At 36.6% G+C, this 22,694-nt stretch overlaps 1 long non-coding RNA gene across 1 annotated transcript in view; it reads left to right on the top strand.

Moving 5' to 3' along the window:
• Positions 1-22,694, top strand: part of LOC143661972 (uncharacterized) — a 531,445-nt gene that overhangs the window by 360,083 nt on the left and 148,668 nt on the right. The gene's annotated exons all lie outside the window — the stretch shown is intronic.

Here is a 22,694-nt window from a genome sequence, read left to right as displayed (position 1 = left end):
GCCTCCCTAGCTCTAGCTTTTCTTTTACAACTTAACTATTATCCAGTTCAACAGTGAAAGAGTTTTTAATCCAGTTTTTTAGATCATTATCTATCAAGGGTCAGTGTTGTTTTTAGACTACATAATGTAAATTTCATTATAAAATTCTGAAGAAAACAAAAATCCTTCCAATATTTCAACTATACATGGTACTGTTTCAAAGGAATTATTTATAATATCTGCCTTAAGATCAATAATTTCTTACTCTTCTTACCCAGATACTAGGTATTACATTCCATCAAGTATAGGAATCATGAGTGACCATGCATTTTTAAGAGAATTATGAAGTGTAATCATAGAAAGTTTTGTGCACAGGAGGAAGGCAGGTGTGATTTTACTATATAGTAATTATAATTTTTTACCACTATTTAAAGGACAAAAATGGAAATTATACCAATATAGATTATGACTGTACAATTAAAATGACTAAAATCCATTATGATGAAGTTGTTCTTTTAAAAAAAAAGATCATTTATCACAAAGAGAAAAATCACATAACGCACAAAACTTTCAACAAGGTTAGGGATTATAACAGAATTTAGGGATAGGATTAGATTAATGGAAGTAATGCATCTATATAAAAGGAGTTTAGTTTAAGGGCTTGATTTTTGTGTTGCATCAAATATCCCATTTTCAAAACATCTGTGTCACCACACATACATCATACTGTGTGCTCTAAAGTATGGTGTGCGCTGTGCAGAACTCATGTCTGCTTTGTCCAGCTAATGATCGTTCTCATCGTAAACACCAATACCATCCATCTGAAGGCTAGAAGTTCACCTGTTGCTGGATCAATATATTTACTATCATCCATATATTGAGTAGAAAGCTAAGATCTTTGGTTAGAGATTGCGTTCTGTTCCTGGTGTGAAGTGTTCCTACGTTGTTTCTCCCATCTGCTCTCTATGTTTAAGTCTGTCTTCAGCTCCTTTGATCTCTGTCTTCTGAATAAGTGTTCCAGTTTCTCCATTGGAGTTAGATCTACATTTCTGAAACCTGCCCAAGCTTTGGAGGCTCTGAACCTAGTTCTGGAGAGTCACTCTCCCTGACAATTTGAACTAGTGCCTTTTATCTTTGACTCGTCTTACCAAAAGTAACACCCCATTAAGATGCATTTTATGTTTCACGTCTGATTTTGAGTATTTTGAGTATTATAATTTTGCAGAGACTTCTGAAAAACTTGTATCACTGGATGTGAAGTTATTGACATATTTATGATGCTGGTCTAGATAAAAGGGCCTGTTCAGCACAAAATGCTCACTACTTGACTTAAAATGGAGTAGGCAAGATGATGCAGAGTGCCCACCGAAATGTAGCATTCCATCCCCTTCAGGGATTTCAGATAGCTTTGTAAATCACATGAAAGAGAACATTTATTTAGATTAGTTCCCATTTATTTTTTTCAAAAACTTGGATATTTTTATTGGTTTTATGGTTTTCTACAATATACAAGGTGATGTAAAAAGATCCATCCATGAATATGTATCACTTTAACATTTGCTCCATCAACAAAGAGTGTTACAATTCTAAGGAAGCATGTGCCATCTGGGGCTGTATAATTGCCAAAAAACTAAAAATGGCAAGGGAAATATTCCAAAGATTCAAGTCAAAGTCGCAAAACTATGCTCCAAGACTTCCATTAATCAGCCATGAAAGCTCTGCAAGAGTTTGAAGCCATTATTAAATCTGTGGTTGGGGCGAGGAAAGAAAAACTTTCTATAGTTGATCTAATTAGGAATCAAGACTATATGCTTCTTTCTAGAGGAAGATCTAGTTTTATGTAGCTAAAGGTACAGATCCAGGCTAGGGGGACCAGTGCTCTTTCTGCATAGATACAACTACATTTTTCATACATACATGCATGTGTGAGCGTGCGCGCGCGCACACACACACACACACACACAGGGCTTTTAAGTCCTGCATTCTATTATCTTAAACATATCACATATACTTTTACCGTAAAAATTTAAGCAGTATACGGAAAGAATTTGAGCTTAACAAACCTTGTCTCCTATAAAATATAGTGTATTTTGTGAATTACAATATGAGAAAGAGCCTGAAAAATTAATAAATCCTCTTTCCACACTTGTGCATAAATACATACTTCCCTTGGCCCCTTAACGTTTGTGCAAAGATAGCAAATCAGAAAAATCCTCTCAGAAGGAAAATTCATTACATAATAGTATCTTTCTTCCTACAATTTGCACCACCTTTCATTTCCAACCTCTCTGCTCCCCAATTTTCACATCTTCTTAAACGTGATTAACATTTCTATCCTTTCCGACTGAGGAGCTCTTATCACCCACTGTGGCTAAAACCTTTATTTAGCAGGGGTTGCCATATGGCATTTTCAAAATTGTCTTCGATCTGCCTAATGCCATAGGACCTTTTGATTAAACACCAAACTGTACAAGAAAAACTAGGGCTGGCTTGGCATGCCTGCTGAGTTTTATTGGACTTGAGGTGCACTCACAAGAGTTAAGAAAATCAGATGCAAATCTTTTGGCTAAACACATACAAACATTCAAATCTTAAACTTGCAGAAATGAGGAGAAATTGATAATTTTGATGGGCATGAAATTTTCTTTTGAGACAGGAAAAAAACAATAACTATGGAATCACTTCTAGTATTTCTTTAAACCATTTTCCCACTTTAATACTCTAGTTGATAAGTTTGGGAGAAAACTGCAACATTATATTCAGATAACCAAATCACCCACCTCTTAGGAGCCACTATTTTCACATATCCTGTGAGTGGTTCCTTCTCTCTTTAACCCCATTCTCCCTGGCCAGCCAATCAGAGAATCCCAGCCAACAGACCAAAGTGATTGGTCCAAGGATCGGGGGTGTGACTCAATCTGGGCCAATATCAACTCTCACTCTCTCTGCGATTGCCTTAGCAAGCCTACTGTGGAAGAAATAAGCTCTCCTTCTATTGAGGCCTTAGTGCGAAGTCACATAAACATGCAATCTTGTTTTCTGACTATTGGAGAATTGTTATGTGCAGAAAAGGAGGATAAAAACATTATACAGAAAGAACAGGGATAAATTGTGGGATGGGGTTGGCTAAGAAGATGAGAACCAGTGAAAGAGTGAGAGAGATGGAGGGAGGCAAGGAGGGGAGAGAGAGAGAAAAGAATATAACAAACAACATAATCTGAGTTAATGATTTAGCCAGATCCTTATCAGTTAAGGATCTCTCTTTCTCTCTCTCATGCACACACAGTCACACACGTACACACTGAAACAAGTGTTTGCTTAGGTAACTTGAGTTGGGATTCCTGTGTTGCCAAAGATACCAGATAATCTATATAGCTCTATATTGTCTATTTATATAGAAAATCAGACAGACATTGTAGAAGGGAGAATTTTTTTGTAATAATATGTCAACAAGAATGAGTTTACCTAATTTATTGAATTTCCTGTTGCCTTAAAAGAGTGGGTCTAATTCTCACATATGATCCGTAAGTTAAGGGGAGATTTTGCTTGTTTTCTGGCTTTTCTTCTTTTTGACTCACATTTTATCGATTGTTGTACAGACTCTTTCTTAGGAGATATAAAAGGCATGAAGAAAGAATCCACCTGTTCCTACTACAAAGTAAATACTCGATAAATATTTGAATGAATGAATATAAGAATAGAGCCGAGATAACCTTTAAAATGCAGAAAAACAATGTGTAAGTTAAAAGTATCAGGTGTCTAGTCCTGCTTCTGTAAGCCCTTTAAAGATGAACTGTTTGATGCATTTGGACATTTCAAAGGGTGCCATCTCATATGGCATGAAAATAAAGGTCTTGAGCTGAAAACTTGAAAGTTTAAAGCAAATACTAAATAGAAAGTTTTGCTTCTTCTGTAAGTTGCTGGCTTTTTCTTTCATGTCTTAGTTTCTAGTCTCCTAGTATCACAGAAAACATTGAATGCAAGAAGTGAAACCTAAATCTGAGATATAATGTGCGGAGATGGAAGAAAAATGAATATTTGCAGGCTCTGCACATCTGACTGCCTTAAACAATTTTACTCTTCAGTCTCTTAAAGATTCAACATTTATTGATGCAGGCTTTCAATGTTCCTCTTTATTTGTACCTAGTTAATTTTATTGTGTTAGGAATAGACTTACAGATATAAGATATATAATAGTAGAATAATCTAAATGTCAGAGATTCAATTTTTTAAATTCCAATGATGAATTATGAAACTTCTACTTAAATTTGCCAAATGACTTGTACTTCTCTGTTCTGTTTTACATTTTCTCAAAGATTGAGACTGAAGCATAATGATATTGCTCCTGTGGCATGTACTACATTCCTTTATTGTCTATTTTCCTTTATGTTTATTCATTCCTTTGAATATGGCTCTAGAAATCCTTGGTATCAAAGGGAATGTTTATTACATTCAAAGTCGTTTTAATCTGAGCTGAAAGTAAAAACCGAAAAACATTTAGCCCTAGCTCTTGACATATGCTTTTAAATGAATTCTTTGTCTTCCAAGAAAGCAATTATAGGTGCAAGCAGTACTTTTCTGTCACTCAAACCCCAGTGTATGTATCTGCAGAACACAAAGAGGAAGCTTGTATCATAATGCACTGGGTTTGATAGTGAAAGTGCTTACCTCAAATTGGCTTGTGCACAAAGCTTTATGACACAGGGATTTATCCTGAGAGTTAATTCTATAATTTTTGTGTACCTAGTACAGTAATATTGGCCTAAGGGTCTTTCTGCAGTACAATGTGGATTTTCAGAGAACTTGAGAATAAAGAGAATTATTGAATTCACAACCCCCCCGTTATCTGAGTCAGTTCTGTCTTCTATACTAAATTATGAACAGTTTGAAGTTGAGAATTCTGAAGTCAGCATCTTCCTTATATTCTTCATGAAAACTTGAAAACTATTTTGCTCACCATAATCCTAAAAACACCTATCTGTCATGGACACAGTTAAAAGCCTCAGTAGCTTACCAATAATCCAGAAAGAATCCTCACGTGAAGGAAGCTCACGGATGCAACAAACAAATAAACAATAAAAGAAATATAAAATAAAGCATCACTGCAAGGCATTGATTAAAAGGATAATAATCCTTAGCTGAATATTCTAGGTTTCCTTTCTCTGGTGCTCTGAACTTCTCCATATGTTCCTCTTTTAAATGTTAGTTGCCTTATTCCTCAACCATGTGATTTATGTCCTGTGAGCCAAGGTGTTCACTTTAATGAAAGTGTCCTCAATGTCATGCAGGTCAAGGACAGAGGGAAGGGAGGGGTGGGGCTTGCCTACCTGATGTCGACCTAACTAAAGTATCATATGTAACTGCTTAATGAGGTTGGTGTGGAGCATTCCACTGAGGAACAAATTAAGCCAGGGAGACGCTAATACGTTTTAGGAAAGATCTGCTTACCCGTAGTAATTTAATTTGTGTAAACCCATCATAAAATGAGAAGATCATTAGTAATTTTCCAGTTAATTTTACCACTGAACACCAACAACTTGGGTTTTTTTGTTCAGTGGTGATACTTTTGTATTTGCAGCCTCACTTTTTATTTTCTTCTTACAGAGGCCTAACTTACTTCTTGCCTTCATACTTGCAAGCTTTGAATCCATCCTGCTTCTGTTATTCCTATTTTACATTATTTCCAAGCTGTGGCTTCTTCTAAAGCTATGTTTTCACAAATCTTCAGGAAATTGAGGTTCAAAGTACATTTTCTCCTTGTTTTCCTGAGGATTTCTGAGCTAAGTAGAATCAAGGTAAAATAAAACGGTTGTTAGTCATTTAATCTTATATTGCTCTTTAGGGAATGAAATTTCTTTATTACCCATAAATAAATGGCTATCCAATTTTGGATGAACTCAATTAAAATATGAAGTAGGAGATTTTTATAATATACTACTTATGGGATTTTTCCCCTTTCCCCCTCCACTAGCACTACTGTTCCAAGAATGACAAGTTCAAGGTTATTTTGAAATAGCTACCTTTTTTTTCTGACCTCCACAACAGAACATATTCTGGTGCTTATCATCTTAAGCCATGCTTTATTCAACATATTGTTTTTAGAAAAATTTCCAAATTACAGTCAAAGTTAATATGCATTTCCTGGGTATCTTTCCTTATATGCTCTTGGCTTTCCCGTCTCAGCTGATGCTTTACATAGAACAGTGCAAGACTGTTGGCTGGCTTCCCTACTCATGGGGCTTGGGATAAATTCTGAGACGTGAATGGTTGTAGGAAAATCCACACTGACTGAATTAAACTTTCAGTAACTTAAAAAGTAAGAAAAGAAAAGTATGGACAAATTATATTTTACCCTTAAGTGAATAGATTAATTTTCAACTTTCTGAGAGAAATGAGGCTTATGAAAGAATTAAGACCTGTTAAACTTTTCTAAGTTACATTTTGTTCAGTTGAGTTCATGGAACATGAATGTCATAGCTACTATATATGATATAAATGCAAGGAAGGAGGGATAGCTCTTAGGAATCCTTCTCCACACTCAGGTTTAGTGAAATTTCTCATAAATGGAAAGAAAAAAAATTCAACCAAGAAATCAAGAGACAATTCATAGTATTTTTCTTTTGCTCCTTAGAGTAAATTCATTTTTAAATTATAATGATAAGGTTGATTTGATATACACTTACCTCTAATTCAGACTGCACAATAATGTCTAAAAATGAAAATACAGCTCTTTAAATATGACCAAAAAGTAATTTTGTAACTGATTATTTTTTTAGAATTCAGCAAATTAACCAAAATTAACTTTAGGCAACTAAAGATCTGCTTTTGCCAGGTGTAATGTGGAGAACATTGATACCTGACCTGTTTTTCTCTGAAAGTATTCCTTTTCAAAAATATTTGGAAATGCCACAGCACAGTTTCTCTCCCTTTTCACCTTGAGAGATCAAAGTCTCTCAGAACCCCTGCAGTAAGGAAACTTGGTTAACTTATTTATAACATGAGTCGCACTGAATGTCAACAGTGAATGGAAGAACATGGCGGAGAGAGAAAGAGGAGGGGACGTACACTGCTTCACAACCCAATACAGGAATTTGTTCCATCCAACTTGAATGTAGCCCTAAGAATACGCAACGAGGAGTGTACACATGGAGTCACCTTCAAGGAATCGTAAATGTTTAAATCCCAAAGAAGAAAAATCACATATGATGGTAGATAAGTCTCTGATCAGGAATTTATGACAGTCAAGAAAGGGAACGTAAAACCTCACCAGACATGAACTCAAGTTTAGAGAAGTAGGTATCAAAAATATTTGATAACAAGTGAAAATGTCCTAATGGCCAGATTGTATAAAACAGAATAAAGGGTCAGCAAATAGAATCACAAATAAAATAAAATAAATAAAATTAAGAACAGATAATCATAAATAATGAATTCAACCCCCCACTGGGGCTACCCAAAGAGCTCCATGATTAAAAGGAATTCAGCAGAATATAGGAAGAAAGATTAAAAATGAAGAATGACTGTAAACTCTAGTCACAGAAATTAGGAATAGTTTTTCAATACTTAAATAATAATATCAAATTTGTGAAAAAATCAACAGGATGAAAAAGAGAAACCTTAACTTACCCTTTGTTAAGAAAAAAATCTTAGAGAGCACTGTTGGTGGGGGAACAGGGCAGAACCAATGACCACTCGTGTAGCTTCTGTCTCCTGAAGGAGGAATAATTATTTCCAAATTACAAAGGGAGAACTACAGTTAGATATAATGTAATCGAAGACCAGATGTATTAAACACTAGAGACAGCCTCTTAAATATGCCATTGATTTAATTATTGTAGCCCCCATTATTGAATGAAGTGGAAAATGTTTTCAAAACCTTTGAAGAATCACAGGGAACAATTTAAAATGGCAAAGTTTCAGATTTTCAGTAAGGAGTCAAAGACAGATTTCAGAATATACAAACTGGCTCATTGATGTTAATCTTCTGATATACATCCTAGAAAGGATGATTAAACTGACGGGAAATCCTACGGAAGAATATGGTACTCACGATGAATGCACGGGTATTATTTAGAATTCACAATTCTAGCCTCAGAGCTGCTGGGAGAAATTTCACAAACTGATATAAATGTGTGTGCTTTGCTTTCATCCTGAACAAAACCTTTCTTACTGCCGGAGAGCTCGCTGTGTCCGAGGCAGATATCGCCACCCTCCCGGTGGGGCAGTCTCTCCAAACCTGTCCCGGGAACCTAAAGCACCCCTCCCCGCCAGTTGCTCTCAAATACACCCCATATACTCATAGCCTATCTTATGGGGAAAGAAGTGGCTAAGAAGTGAGTGGTACCTTTTTAATATCTCTATTTATTCACAATAACTGAGTGTGGACAGGAGATTTTGTGCAAGGACAGACTAATTATCACTGAGCAGTAATTACATCCATCTTGTCGGCCCCAGATCTTCCTGGTTCTGCAAGGATGTGGTGACCATGGGGTGAGTTACTGTATGGGGTGTTATGGGAACACAGGCTTGGGCAGCAAAGAGACTTCCAGCAGATGGCTGCTTTATTTCTTACACAGCACAGGCTCCACTAGAGCAGGGGAAGAGATCCAAGGAGGCCAACTGCTTGGGTCAGGGCCCTGGGTAGCAGTTCCACCCACCCCTCTTCGCAGAGGAAGAGGGAGACCCTGCGCAGTTTGAGTGTGAAGTGTTCCTACACCCCAAGGGAGGGTGCCCTGCCATTGAGGGTTCCCACCCTGATAAAAGATGGGGCTGCTTGTTCATGGTTCCCAGGTTAAGGTCTGATTGGGCCTTTTCATTAGAGTCACATCTTCCCCCACCCCCACCCCGGGTTGTGGAATGGCACGCTGTAGGAAGGAGGTAAGGGCTGGGAGATGGCCATTGAGTGTGTGTCTATCACTCTCCCAGCAGTGACAGCCAGATATCCAGTTACTATAGGCATGGAGTCCCTGAATTAAGACTCTGGGAAGTTATAGAAGAGGGACAACCATTCCCCTCTCCTCCAGAGAGAGGGAGAGAAACCCTTGTGCCCTAATGTCAAAAAAAAACACACAAAAAACACTTTTTGGGGGGAGAAAAGAAAAGGAAGGATCCTGGGTTTTACCCTCTGGAATGCAAGTAAATGTCCATGGAAGAGACAAAGACAGGTGTCCCTCCAGGTTTACAACCTCTGGAATGTCTCATGGCTCCAGGCCTCTGCTCCCCTTGAAATGTAAACACGTAATTGAAGGAGGTCAATCTTTTCAGAGTCTTCTCATCATCAAAACACTCTTTAGGTTACTTGCAGGGCTTGTTTATAAATCCAGTTTCCAGAAAATTTGCCTAGAAAGCCCTAACTGTGAATATAAAAGTAGTCTCTCTAGAGTCCCAAAAGAAAGAGACTCAAGCTCCTGCCCCCACACCCTCCTTCCCACACCATAGTGGATCTGGCTCCACGTATATTCTTCTTTCTTTGTAAAGAGATCGTTTCCCTTTAATCCTGGCCTAGTGTGCAGAGACGAGCGTATCCTTCCTCTGCCCGTTTGGCGGCCCTGTGGTTGGGATGACGATTCCTTTCCACACACGTGCCGCCAAGCACTCCTTCCTTGATAGGCCTCGCGTTCTTGTTTGTTTTATTCATGCCCTAATTCCTTGAGATGCTTTCCTCATCTCCTTTACTTTTACTTGTCTTTCTCCTCCCGGTAGAGCCTTCTCATTTAAACATCCAACGTAAGCGTCTCTGTAAATATCCAGCTTTGTACAACCTCCCTCTCTTCTACATAAAAATTAGTGTTAGCTTATTTCTTTTTGACCCTAAAGCACAAGTAAGAATACATCAGAGAATTTTATTCTGTCATTATGCTTTAAAATCTTCCTATGGGCAATGAGAATATATTTTCCACTGAGAGCAAGTTTGTAGGAATCCCATCGTTGATAGCATGTCACAGCTAGTATTTGTATTCTAATTCTTCTATCTTTTCCCAAGACCTGTTTCCAGAAGCACTAAGAAGTTTGAAATAGTAAATCATTTATTATTTTAGAGACAATTCATTTATCATTGCCCTCAAGCAGGAAATTGTTTACAAGGTGCGTTAGAAACACAATTCCAAGCCCACGCTATATACAGGAAGGCGATGTGGGGAATCCTATATACTAAATATATTGTAAGCTCTCCCCAGCACAGATCCCGAAGGACTTGATTAAGCAGAGAACCCATTTTTCTTTAATAAATTGAAGAACTTAAGATAAATGGCTTGTCACAGAGAGATAAATGTTCAGCCTGCAGTCAGAATGCAAATTTTGTAAACCAATATAAAATCAAGATGAAATTATTCTGGTAAGATTTTTGACAGATATATGAGCACATTATAATTCAGTCTTGGTTGTTTGTGCTGTTGTAGCTTTGGCTCACTAGAATGAATTAGGAAAAGGGTCAGCAAACTTTTGCAATAAAGGACCAGATAATAAATACCTTAGGTTTGTTGCCATGCTGTCCTTGTAACAACTCAGTTCTGCTGTTGTCATGCCAAAGTTGTCCTAGATAATACATAAACAAATGGACCTGGCTATGTTCTGATAAAATTTTTAAAAAGCAGGTGGCAGCCTAAATTTGATATTCTAACTGTAGTTTTTCCAAACCCAGATTTAGGCATCATGATATATAAAATGATTTTTGTGTCTCCACGTGCATTGCACCAATATAGTTGTGTGTGTATGTGCTTGGTAAATATATTTGAGAATCAAAATATATTGAATGAACTTTTTTTTCTAATAATTAGGCCATTGCTAAAATATTAAGTAGTATGTTATAAGGGATGTGTTAGGGAGTTACCGGGGCTTAGAGTAATGGTGCCAGTTCAGGATATTTGATTTTCCTAAGGTACTTAACATTATTCAAAGAATATATTCTTTTCTGGTAGACTCCATAATGAGGTTCAATAGTTAGGTCGCAAGCTTCTTGAGCAGAGACAGAGCACAATCTTAACTTCCACACGGTAGTGCTTGATTGAACATTCATTGCTTTGCATGATTTTCCCTTTTATTCCTCTAAAAGTGTCAAGGATCTCCTATTTCGGGAAGGGTGTTAGTATTAGTCTTATGTTTAACTCCAATTTAAAAAGTGTGTTCAAAATTTAAAGAACAACAAAATGTAGTCCAAAGATAATTTTATGTAGCTATTTAAAAATGAGAAGAAATATATTATATTGAATTAGTCATTATAAGCCATTTTTTCTTTACTGTTACAGCTTTTATTTGTAATAGGCATTAATTAAACAGCCATAACAATAACAGACTCTCCCTAGCATTTATTAAAAATCACCTCAATAAGAGAAATAGCTATATATTTTCATCTGCATTATTGCAGAATAGAGACTGCTTTTTAATTTCATCTATATTCAGTTTTATAGTTGTAATAGCCCTGGCATACTTTGAAATGCTGAATTGCCATGATTATTTCCACTTTTGAAACTCGCATATATAACATTCATCGATTAAGATGCTCACCCCTCAGGCAACTTCTTTACCTTGTTTCCAGTGATCTTTTGACAAATTTCCATATGCTCTTTTAGGCAAGATTTCGCAATGACTAAAAATGTAATGTAACTTGTACAGCAATTTGAGGTATAAGCAAAGAACCATCGTAGTCTTTTACACTGAGATTAACTTCTTGTAGATATCAGTGATCTTATATTTATAATATTGCAATATCTTTATGTGGCATATGAACACATTTGCCTCTCTATGTGGTTAATATTACATATTAATATTACATATTAATAAAAGTACTGATTAGTACTTCCAAAGGGAATGATGTCTTTGCTTATTTTATAGGAAAGGCATGAGAAAAAACATTTGCTTTTTTGAATTGAATGTATTTCTAATTCTAAGATTCATTATGAGAATTTAAGTAATTTCCATTTTTTTTCTTTGTTACAGGGTGGATAAGATAACATCAAAATATATTATCCAAAGCTCTCTTTAAAACGGGGTCTTATTTTATGTGGACTAAATTTTATGTTAATGTGAAAAATTTGCATTGTGATTTAGGAGAAATGCCCTGAAAAGGAGGGAAGATTTTAGGAAAATTTGGGGACATACCAACTAGGTCATAATGCTTTGAAGTCAGAAGCAGTCAGGAAGTACTAGGGGAGTTGGGAAAAGGAGTATGTGGCAGGGAGTAGAGGTTCTTTTTCATTTATGAAAGTAAAAGTCAGTTATTGTCCTCATATGTCTTAAGGTGCACCACCTGTGAGAGTCTGAGGATGCACTTTTCTGATATTGATCCACCCTAGGTCGTTAGGAGGCCCCTGTGTATCTGGGACTGAAAATTCAGCCCCAATAACCTCAAAATAACTAATTAATTAGTTCATTTATTACTACATTCATCATAAAGTTCTACTTAGCATTTCTGTGTTCCAGGCATGGTGTTAGTGCTAGGATGCAGGTTTGGAATGAGATAAAGTATTTGATCTTAAAGAGCTCATGGTTTAGGAAGGAAGAGAGAGAAAAGAAAACCAATTATAAATCAGCGTGCTCAGTATTCCAATATGCCCTCAAGAATATGTAATACAAAGAAGGTATTTGGCAAGTGGCAATCAGAGTAGGGTTTAGAGAGAATGTGAACTAAATTTTAAATATGCCAGTATGTAGGTTTACATTTGGTTATTTAAAAATTGCAAAATAAATACAAATTTATCTTTGTGTACACCTGTTATATGCAAATTGTAGCTTTTATTATCCACCTCCACAGGAAAATTTGTGCATCAGTACCCACTGCACAACAATGTCCATTCAACATTTCCCCTTATGAACATAAATTAAAGCCCCTTTTCTTGGAAAATTGCCTACCTTCAGAATATTTTTATCTACATATAGAAAAAATCAAAATAGTTGACTTTCAGATAGGATAGTCAATTGCCCACCACTAAATCTTCAACAAATTATTCAGGACAACCTATAGATTATAAATAATGCCGTAATAGTATTAGGTATTTTCGAAACATTTACTATGGAAATATTGAAGAGTTTTCTACTCAGTACAATGTTTAGGATACTGAATCTAGAAATGCCACCAATGCCTGAAACATGCTGTAATGAGTAGAAATATGTCCAATGAGGAGAGCAAGACAAAGTTATATTAATATGGGACAAAGAAAATAGGCAATGAGCTAGGGTATCAGTTGAGAAGCTTACATCTTTCCTGCCTCCTTATATTCAGTAGATCCTTGGAGCCCTCCTTGAGAAAGATGAGCTTCATTAACTAAAAATCTAAATGGGAAATCTTTGTCTACTCCTCTTGGAAATACAGAGCAGGGGCAAGGAGCCTTCAGGAAACTGGCTGAACTCTGACAGTCCAAGAATTGGTGAAAAGGGAAGATATGTTGAGTCTTTAACCTCAGAGTGTGGGACACTTGAGCAGTGAATATTGAAAAGCTAGGCTGCCCCATCTCCCATTCTCCCCAGGTAAATGCACTTGGTAAAATGTGAAAACTTATTTCATACTATAAGGAAAAAAAATTGGCCGAAATTTCTAGAGCCTATAAACGAATGTGACCTCCCCAAAACAGATGAAAATTTTAACCAATGTTCAATAACACAAAGCAAAAAAAAAAAATTAATAATGAAAGATCAGTTCAAAATTTAGACAGTCTGACAACAGAGAAATGAGAGAATTTACGGGAAAATTAGAAAACAGAAAAACTACTTTTCAAAGTAATTTGAAAGAGACTAATTAGGAGGAACACAGAATAAAATGACAATGCAAAAACTGCAGTAATTAAAATATAGAATTGATAAGAGAAAATTGAAGATAAAAATAATTTTTCAAAAAAGAAATAGGATTCATGGGATAATGAATGCTATAGAAGGTGAATAGATAAGATCACATAAGGAGCAGAAGCATGTTTTGTAGGGCACAGAATATAAAGTGAAACTACTGGGCCTCGTTCAAAAAGCAAAAAACAAGAGCTGTTAATGTTACTAAAATATGAAGCTTTATTTTTATTTATTTAAAAAATTTCTTCTGTAAGTTCTCTTTAACCTGTCATCATATTTTTTATTTGCTATTTAATGCCATAGCCCCTTGTGCATGGGCTCCTTGTAGGATCAGTGCGGACCCTCCTTTCGCCTCCTGCCCCTCCCCGTGCACAGTATCGTGTGGTCCAGAGACAGTGGTCCCTGCTCTTGCCATTCGCTGGACCACAGGCTGCCTGGACTGACGAGAAGTTCTGGCCAGGCATCCACCATCCCCATGGTCAGCCACTCCAACCCACAGCAGACGGGTGGCCCCCAAGGGAATGAAACCTCCCTGCCAAGATGTCCTGGGTAACCAGGCTGGGTGGGGAAGGAGCTCACCACCTCAGTCGCCTGGCCAAACAGCCTGCTGTTTCCTGCTCAGGGTGGAGACGGCGGCCTCTACTCCTCCCTAGAAGATGCAGCCATGTGTGTCCCTGACCCTGACATCCCCATATATGTCCAGTCCCCCGCCAAGTAGTAGAGTCAGATATAAAATGCATATTCAAATGCATATCCAAAGATGAAATTATTAAGGAATTCAAGACACCCATGGCAGAGCTTTAAACTCAAGCATGAGATCCTTGGAATGTAAAGCGCCATGTACTTATGCTGATTGCCCAACCAGGAAAATGGCTTTACATCTGATATTAATATAGTTGGAGTATGCAAAGCAGAAAACCAAAGGAATTGAACAAAATATGCATTTGAAAGAACAAGTACCTAAAACTTTGCTAAGAAAACAAATTGAGCTTACATTTGGAAGGGAAGAGGAATAAATGAGAAATCAATTCATGAAATTCAACAGTGAGACATATTCCAAGTAAATTTTCAAAGTTCTATTAAGAGCCAGAAAATCAGATTGCCATTGTACATAGGATAACCTGGTGTTATGTCCAAAAGCAGAGTAACATTTACAAACTATTCAAGGAAAGAAATATGTCAAGGATCTTAAATTCAGTTAAATTGTCTTTCGATTTTTACAGGGCATAGAACAATCAGTCATAATACACAAAACTTTAAAGAATATTTTATCTATGAGCCTTCCTGAGGAATCTATTAGAACATGAATTTATGACAATCAGAAACATTTGGAGCAACTGTAATATGTCTGTTTTGCTGTGGCTGAAAGGAATTAGAACAAATGGGAGGAAATCTGATTTACCTACCAACCATACAAATCAATTCCCCTCACATACTGTCATCAAAAACTTAATTATATGGCATGAGTATCCTGCAAGAGATAGGCTGTATGCTCAACTGCATTTCTATGACTTTGGAAGAAACAGAAATAAAAATTTTATGAAGAGCTACCATATGAGGCTACACAGGATTCATCAGTTTTCCTGGTAGTATTGTCAATTTTTGCTTTACATATTTTGAGTCTGTAATTAGGTGTATACAAGTTTAGAACTATTTCATTTTTGTGAATTTAACCTATCATTTATCATTTTCTCTATTATCATTTATTATCTATTTGATACATTATATTAATTATTCAAAAATAAACACTAAAGTTTTTTAATGTTTTAGAGTACTTATGAACCAATTGGACTTTACATTTGTCCCACATTTTCTGATGGATTGCTGTGTTAGCCTTTAGGAGATTCTTCTCAGTAACCTAAGAAGAATTTTTACAAAATGCCTTATTGTCCAGGTTTCATAATGTACAATATTAAAATTGTACTGCCATAAAGCATGCAGAAAAAAACATAAATTTAAAAAAATAGGATTTAAAGCAGAACCAAACAACTAATAAGCTACATATGCATCTTTAATATGAAAGGTATTTTATATACTTTTAAATATTAAATTGAATATTAATTTCTCCAAATGTATGTGTGCTTTCTTTCTATATAAATTTAAAGCATATAATGAATAGATGTTGTACTGGTTTGAAACTGTTGTGAATGCCAGAAAAGCCATGTTCTCTAACCCTGATTCAGTATTGTTGTGTGTGATCTTTTGATTAAGTTGTTTCCATTGAGATGTGACCCACCCCATTGTGGGTGGGACCTTTTGATTAGGGAGTTTCTATGGAGATGTGTCTCACCCATTCACGGTAGAGGGAACCATTTTGGAAAAGCCTTCAGAGCTCACACAGAGACCTTTGGAGATACAGAAGGAAAATGCTCCTGGGAAATTCTTATAAAGTAAGAAGCCAGGAGAGAAAGCTAGCAGAGGTCCCCATATGCCTTCCCAGCTGACAGAGGTATTCTGGATGGCATCAACCTTTCTTGAGTGAAGGTACTTCTTGTGGTGCCTTAATTTAGACATTTGTACAGACTTAGAACTATAAACTTATAATGCAAAAAATTTCCTTTTTAAAAGCCATTTCATTTCTGGTACACTGCATTCCAGCAGCTTTAGCAAACTAATACAGATGCATACTTTTTAACGTTCATTATTTTAAAGAAAGAATCTCTGCAATTAAACTATATTCTTCAAAAATATAATTAGATGTTTATAAAGAGGTTTTAAATCAAACCTAAAACTCACAAATCAAACCATTAATTATTTCCCTATATGTTGACATTTATACAAAATGTCAAAAATATTGATTTGCCAAAATAAAAATTAGTAATATTACTTAATAGACTATAACTCATTCTAAATCAACCTATTTTATGTTAATAAGAAAATATGAAATAAAATATATTTTTGAAATGTGAGTAGCTCCATGAATCAATATGAGAATAGTTCTCTTGTGTAAGAATAATAAAAACAAAAGTATCAAAACAATAATGCTAATATTTAAAATTATGCATACCAATTTCCATCTTTCATTATAGTTTGAAATTTCATTAAAAAGTTCAATGTGTTTTAATTAAAAACAACACATTTCAATATAAATACTTTTAAAAATTTTGTAAAATATACAAAGAAAAATACATAAAATGATTGCACATCACCATATCTATATAAGTAAAAATTCATAAAATTATGAGACCTTCATAAGCCCCTCATCATACTGATTCTAATTCAGCAAACCCTCCATCTCTCTCAAAAGGTAATCACTATCTGAACTTTAAAATAATTGAATCTTATTTTTCATTGACGTATACATCCTTTAATACTATAATATTCTTTCCCTTATTTTTGAACTTTATATCTAAATATGCCATTTGTCTTCATGTTATTGCATGCATTTATGATTTTAATTTCCACCTGTAGTTGACATCCCAATGTATGAATATACCATAATATATGTATTCATTTTTCTCTTGATAAACATTTGGGTTGTTTGCAGTATGGAGCTATTTAGCCTATTCTTGTACATGCCTCTTGCTACACGTGGACGTTTTTAATTCTTTGAGAACTTCAATTGCCTACTACCCTTACCATCACTTGAATTGTCATTCTTCTTAATTGTAGCCATTTTACAGGGTGTTGTCATAATAACTTTGGCATTTTTTATTGGAATTCTCATCATAACTAATGGATTTCAGTGCTATTTTCATGTTTAGTGGTCATTTGCAAAATCTCTTCTGTTAAGGGCACACTCAGGTCTACTCCCCGTTTTTCGGTTGCATTGTCTGCCCTTTGCTTTGTTAATTCAGGCCTATTCTTTACACATACCAGATGTGAATACTTTAATCATTTCCCTGCCTTTCCTATATTGTTAATTTCCATCTTTTGCTAGTCTGTGACTTTTATTTTCATTCTTCTAATGGTGTCTTATGATAAGCAGATGTTTTTAGTTTTAATAATAGAATATTATTAAATTCATAATATTGAACATAAAATTATCCAGGAGAAAAGCAGTTAGGTAACACCTTACAGTAGTGGCTCCTTAAAGACCAAACCTGCATAGATTAAAGAAACTATACTCTAATCCTCACAGTTGAAAGCCATCCATTATATGCTGGTGGTTGATTTTAAAGATATTAGAAATACTCACTGCTGCCACCTTCATCCCAAATTGTTTCCCAATTCCTCCCCCTCTCCTTTCCCATTTTTCACTGTTCTACAGACCAATGACAGTTTGCATGTTTGACCTGGCAACCATTTCATTTTTACCCTCTTGCCTTTACAATTGACACCAGGTCTCATTTCCAAGCTTCTAATATTGGCATTCACCCTTGATTAATCTTTCTGATGAGTAATCATTTCCCTGACTGTCCTGCATTGCTAATTTCCATCACACAGTTCCCTTCCTGGAATACCAGCTGTGTCTAAGTAGATGCCGGCAGTGTGCCGTTTGAAATCATAATAAATAGTGGAGCAAAAAGTAAAAAGAGGCAAGTGTCTCCCATAAAAGTTTAGTTTTCATATAGAATCACAAACTTTCCCAATTTAAACTATGAATATAATATATTTTCAGGAGTTTAGTGGGATATTAATTATATGGGGTAAAAAAGAAATTTAAATAACCAGGATTATAATAATAGAGTTAAAAGCAAATGTAACCTAGTGCCTATAACTCTTGCCTGACATGTATAAAAGGGAACCGAATTGGACTAAAGCCATCAGCCCTGAATATCCTTCTTCCGATTATAAAGGATCTATAGTATGATGGTAAGTGAAAATCATCATGAAGACTGAAGTTTTACTTGTTTTACTTCCTGAAAGTGGAAGAATATTAAGGAAAATATTCAGGAACCATTTCAAAAATAGCTTCGCAGCAGCCCAGGATCCCTGAAAGATGCCTGGGTTACCTCGAGTTCAGCATGCCCAAGCTCAGCTGATCATACATCAAACTACTCTTTCCTTATTAGGTTCTCCATTCTTCCAAGTTTTCTAGCCAGGAACTGAGGGTCATCTTTTATGCATCCCCCCTACTTCATAGCCCTTTTAAAATCTATTTTGATTTATCATTTCTAACTCTTAAACCATGCAGTATTCTCCTAACTACTCTCTGCACCGACTCACCATCCTCAGCCCCAACCAGAGCCTCTACTTCAGTCACAGAGAGCTAAAAAAGAAAAAAAATCAAAACAAAAAATAATAAATAGCCTACTCAGATGGACCCCCACAGGCAGGACTAAAGTGTTAAATAGTTTTGTTTGCAAAATGGTTAAAAGCTAATGGGATAGTGAATGAGGGTTAGAGAAAATGGAAGGAGTAAATTAAGAGGAAGAAGGGAAGATTTAAGAGATTGCCAGACCAAATTGGTGATAGCTTTATAACACGAGAAGCTTACAATGCATTAGCAACCAGTATTGTCCACAAGAAAAGTGGAGATATATGTTAACATGGTGGGAAAAGTTGCCATAAGTTTGTATACTTTTCCATCAGAAGCTATTGAGTCATTCGTGGAACTAAGATTGAAGGAAGTTGTGTATTGCCAGGGGTGGAGGACAGGGGTTCTTGGGGAACTCTTATGTTACTCTATACCCTTCTGGACTGTTTGTATATTTTTACCGTAAATACTGTTTCACAGATAGGTAGGCAGGTAGGTAAGTAGATAAAATAAAATAAATATGGTAGAATAAAAATAAATTGGTTTGCTATTTTTCCTGAATAATGTTTGAAACATCCTGGATGTCACAAGACCAACTAGAGAAAATAAAAACTTCCTTAGCATATTTGGAAATTTAAAAAGATGTTCTATAGATTTAAGTATTAAAGATATTTTGATTTCATGTTCAGTGATGAACTTTTTTTATTTATCTTTTCTTAGTATGATATATGGAAGAAGCAAGCAGAAGTGTAGAATCACTTGAAAAAAGATGTATTGTTACATAATTTTTATTTGTCTCAGTGAGAAATCTGTGTTTGATGGCCATAAATTCCTGATGCTTAAGCCATGCAATGTTCTTAAGGAAAATTAAAGCAGAAGGTCCTAGAAAACCTAAGTGAAAAATAAGATCAAATATAAGATTAAGGGGGCCAAGATGGCGGCTTAGTAAGATACGTGCGTCTTAGTTCCTCCTCCTCCAAAGCAACTACTAGGTGAACTGAAACAGTGCAGAACAGCTCCTGGGGCTACGGCAGGGAATGGACACACAGTGTACCCCAGTCTGAACTGGCTACTCTGACTGCGAGACTCGGCTGCGGTGAGATCCCAGAGCAGCACGCGATTTCCCAAGCAGCAGCAGCTGTGGTGGCTGGAGCTCCTCCCTCCCTCCTTCCCGGGCCGGCTGAGAGTTTCCGAGAGGCAAGTTTCCCAAGCAAAGGCGGCCGGCGCCCCTCTTTTGCGGGCGGCTTCAAGTCTCGGCTTCGAGTCCGCGGCTACGAGTCTCAGATCAGAGGGCTATCCAAGCCACGGTGGCCCACCCCCGTGGGCGGCTTCCTGGTCCAGTGGGGAATTCCGCAGGCCGCGGCGGCCGGTGACCGACACCCCTCCCCCGCGGGCGACTTCCTGGTCCGGTGACGAATTCCCTGGGCCCGCTGCAGCTGGCGACCAGCCACAGGGTCCCCTCAAGCTGCGGCGGCTGACACCCCCACCACGCGCGGCCCCTGAACCAATGGAGAGAATTGGATCGGAAATCCCCAGCCGCGGAGATCGGTGACCGGGGGGATCCATTCCAAACACGTGAGACAAACGTGTGCCACGAGCGCCACCTACTGGGCAGGATAAGAAAAACAGAACCCAGCGATTTCACAGAAAAATCTTACAACCTTGTTGGGTCCGACACCCAGGGAAATCTGACTAAATGCCCAGACGCCAGCAGCAGAAGATAACGGTCCACGCTCAGAAGACTGAGAATATGGCCCAGTCAAAGGAACAAACCAATAGTTCAAATGAGATACAAGAGCTGAGACAACTAATGCTGAGTATACGAACAGAAATGGAAAACCTCTTCAAAAATGAAATCGATAAATTGAGGGAGGACATGAAGAGGACATGGGCTGAAAATAAAGAAGAAATAGAAAAACTGAAAAAACAAATCACAGAACTTATGGAAGTGAAGGATAAAGTAGAAAAGATGGAAAAAACAATGGATACCTACAATGATAGATTTAAAGAGACAGAAGATAGAATTAGTGATTTGGAGGATGGAACATCTGAATTTCAAAAAGAAACAGAAATTATCGGGAAAAGAATGGAAAAATTTGAACAGGGTACCAGGGAACTCAAGGACAATATGAACCACACAAATATACGTGTTGTGGGTGTCCCAGAAGGAGTAGAGAAGGGAAAAGGAGGAGAAAAACTAATGGAAGAAATTATCACTGAAAATTTCCCAACTCTTATGAAAGACCTAAAATTACAGATCCAAGAAGTGCAACGCACCCCAAAGAGATTAGACCCAAATAGGTGTTCTCCAAGACACTTACTAGTTAGAATGTCAGAGGTGAAAGAGAAAGAGAGGATCTTGAAAGCAGCAAGAGAAAAACAATCCATCACATACAAGGGAAACCCAATAAGACTATGTGTAGATTTCTCAGCAGAAACCATGGAAGCTAGAAGACAGTGGGGTGATATATTTAAATTACTAAAAGAGAAAAACTGCCAACCAAGACTCCTATATCCAGCAAAATTATCCTTCAAAAATGAGGGAGAAATTAAAACATTCTCAGACAAAAAGTCACTGAGAGAATTTGTGACCAAGAGACCAGCTCTGCAAGAAATACTAAAGGGAGCACTAGAGTCAGATATGAAAAGACAGAAGAGAGAGGTATGGAGAAGAGTGTAGAAAGAAGGAAAATCAGATATGATATATATAATACAAAAGGCAAAATGGTAGAGGAAAATATTATCCAAACATTAATAACACTAAATGTTAATGGACTGAATACCCCAATCAAAAGACATAGATTGGCAGAATGGATTAAAAAACAGGATCCTTCTATATGCTGTCTACAGGAAACACATCTTAGACCCAAAGATAAACATAGGTTGAAAGTGAAAGGTTGGGAAAAGATATTTCATGCAAATAACAACCAGAAACGAGCAGGAGTGGCTATACTAATATCCAACAAATTAGACTTCAAATGTAAAACAGTTAAAAGAGACAAAGAAGGACACTATCTACTAATAAAAGGAACAATTAAACAAGAAGACATAACAATCATAAATATTTACGCACCGAACCAGAATGCCCCAAAATACGTGAGGAATACACTGCAATCACTGAAAAGGGAAATAGACTCATATACCATAATAGTTGGAGACTTCAATTCACCACTCTCATCAATGGACAGAACATCTAGACAGAGGATCAATAAAGAAATAGAGAATCTGAATATTACTATAAATGAGCTAGACTTAACAGACATTTATAGGACATTACACCCCACAACAGCAGGATACACCTTTTTCTCAAGTGCTCATGGATCATTCTCAAAGATAGACCATATGCTGGGTCACAAAGCAAGTCTTAACAAATTTAAAAAGATTGAAATCATACACAACACTTTCTCGGATCATAAAGGAATGATGTTGGAAATCAATAATAGGCGGAGTACCAGAAAATTCACAAATACGTGGAGGCTCAACAACACACTCCTAAACAACGAGTGGGTCAAAGAAGAAATTGCTAGAGAAATTAGCAAATACCTCGAGGCGAATGAAAATGAAAACACAACATATCAAAACTTATGGGACGCAGCAAAGGCAGTGCTAAGAGGGAAATTTATTGCCCTAAATGCCTATATCAGAAAAGAAGAAAAGGCAAAAATGCAGGAATTAACTGTCCACTTGGAAGAACTGGAGAAAGAACAGCAAACTAATCCCAAAGCAAGCAAAAGGAAAGAAATAACAAAGATTAGAGCAGAAATAAATGAAATTGAAAACATGAAAACAATAGAGAAAATCA

Source organism: Tamandua tetradactyla, chromosome 18, assembly GCF_023851605.1.
Source record: "Tamandua tetradactyla isolate mTamTet1 chromosome 18, mTamTet1.pri, whole genome shotgun sequence".
Classification (NCBI taxonomy): Eukaryota; Metazoa; Chordata; class Mammalia; order Pilosa; family Myrmecophagidae; genus Tamandua; species Tamandua tetradactyla.
Note: the sequence above shows the minus strand (reverse complement) of the source record. Positions and strands in the feature narration are given on the sequence as shown.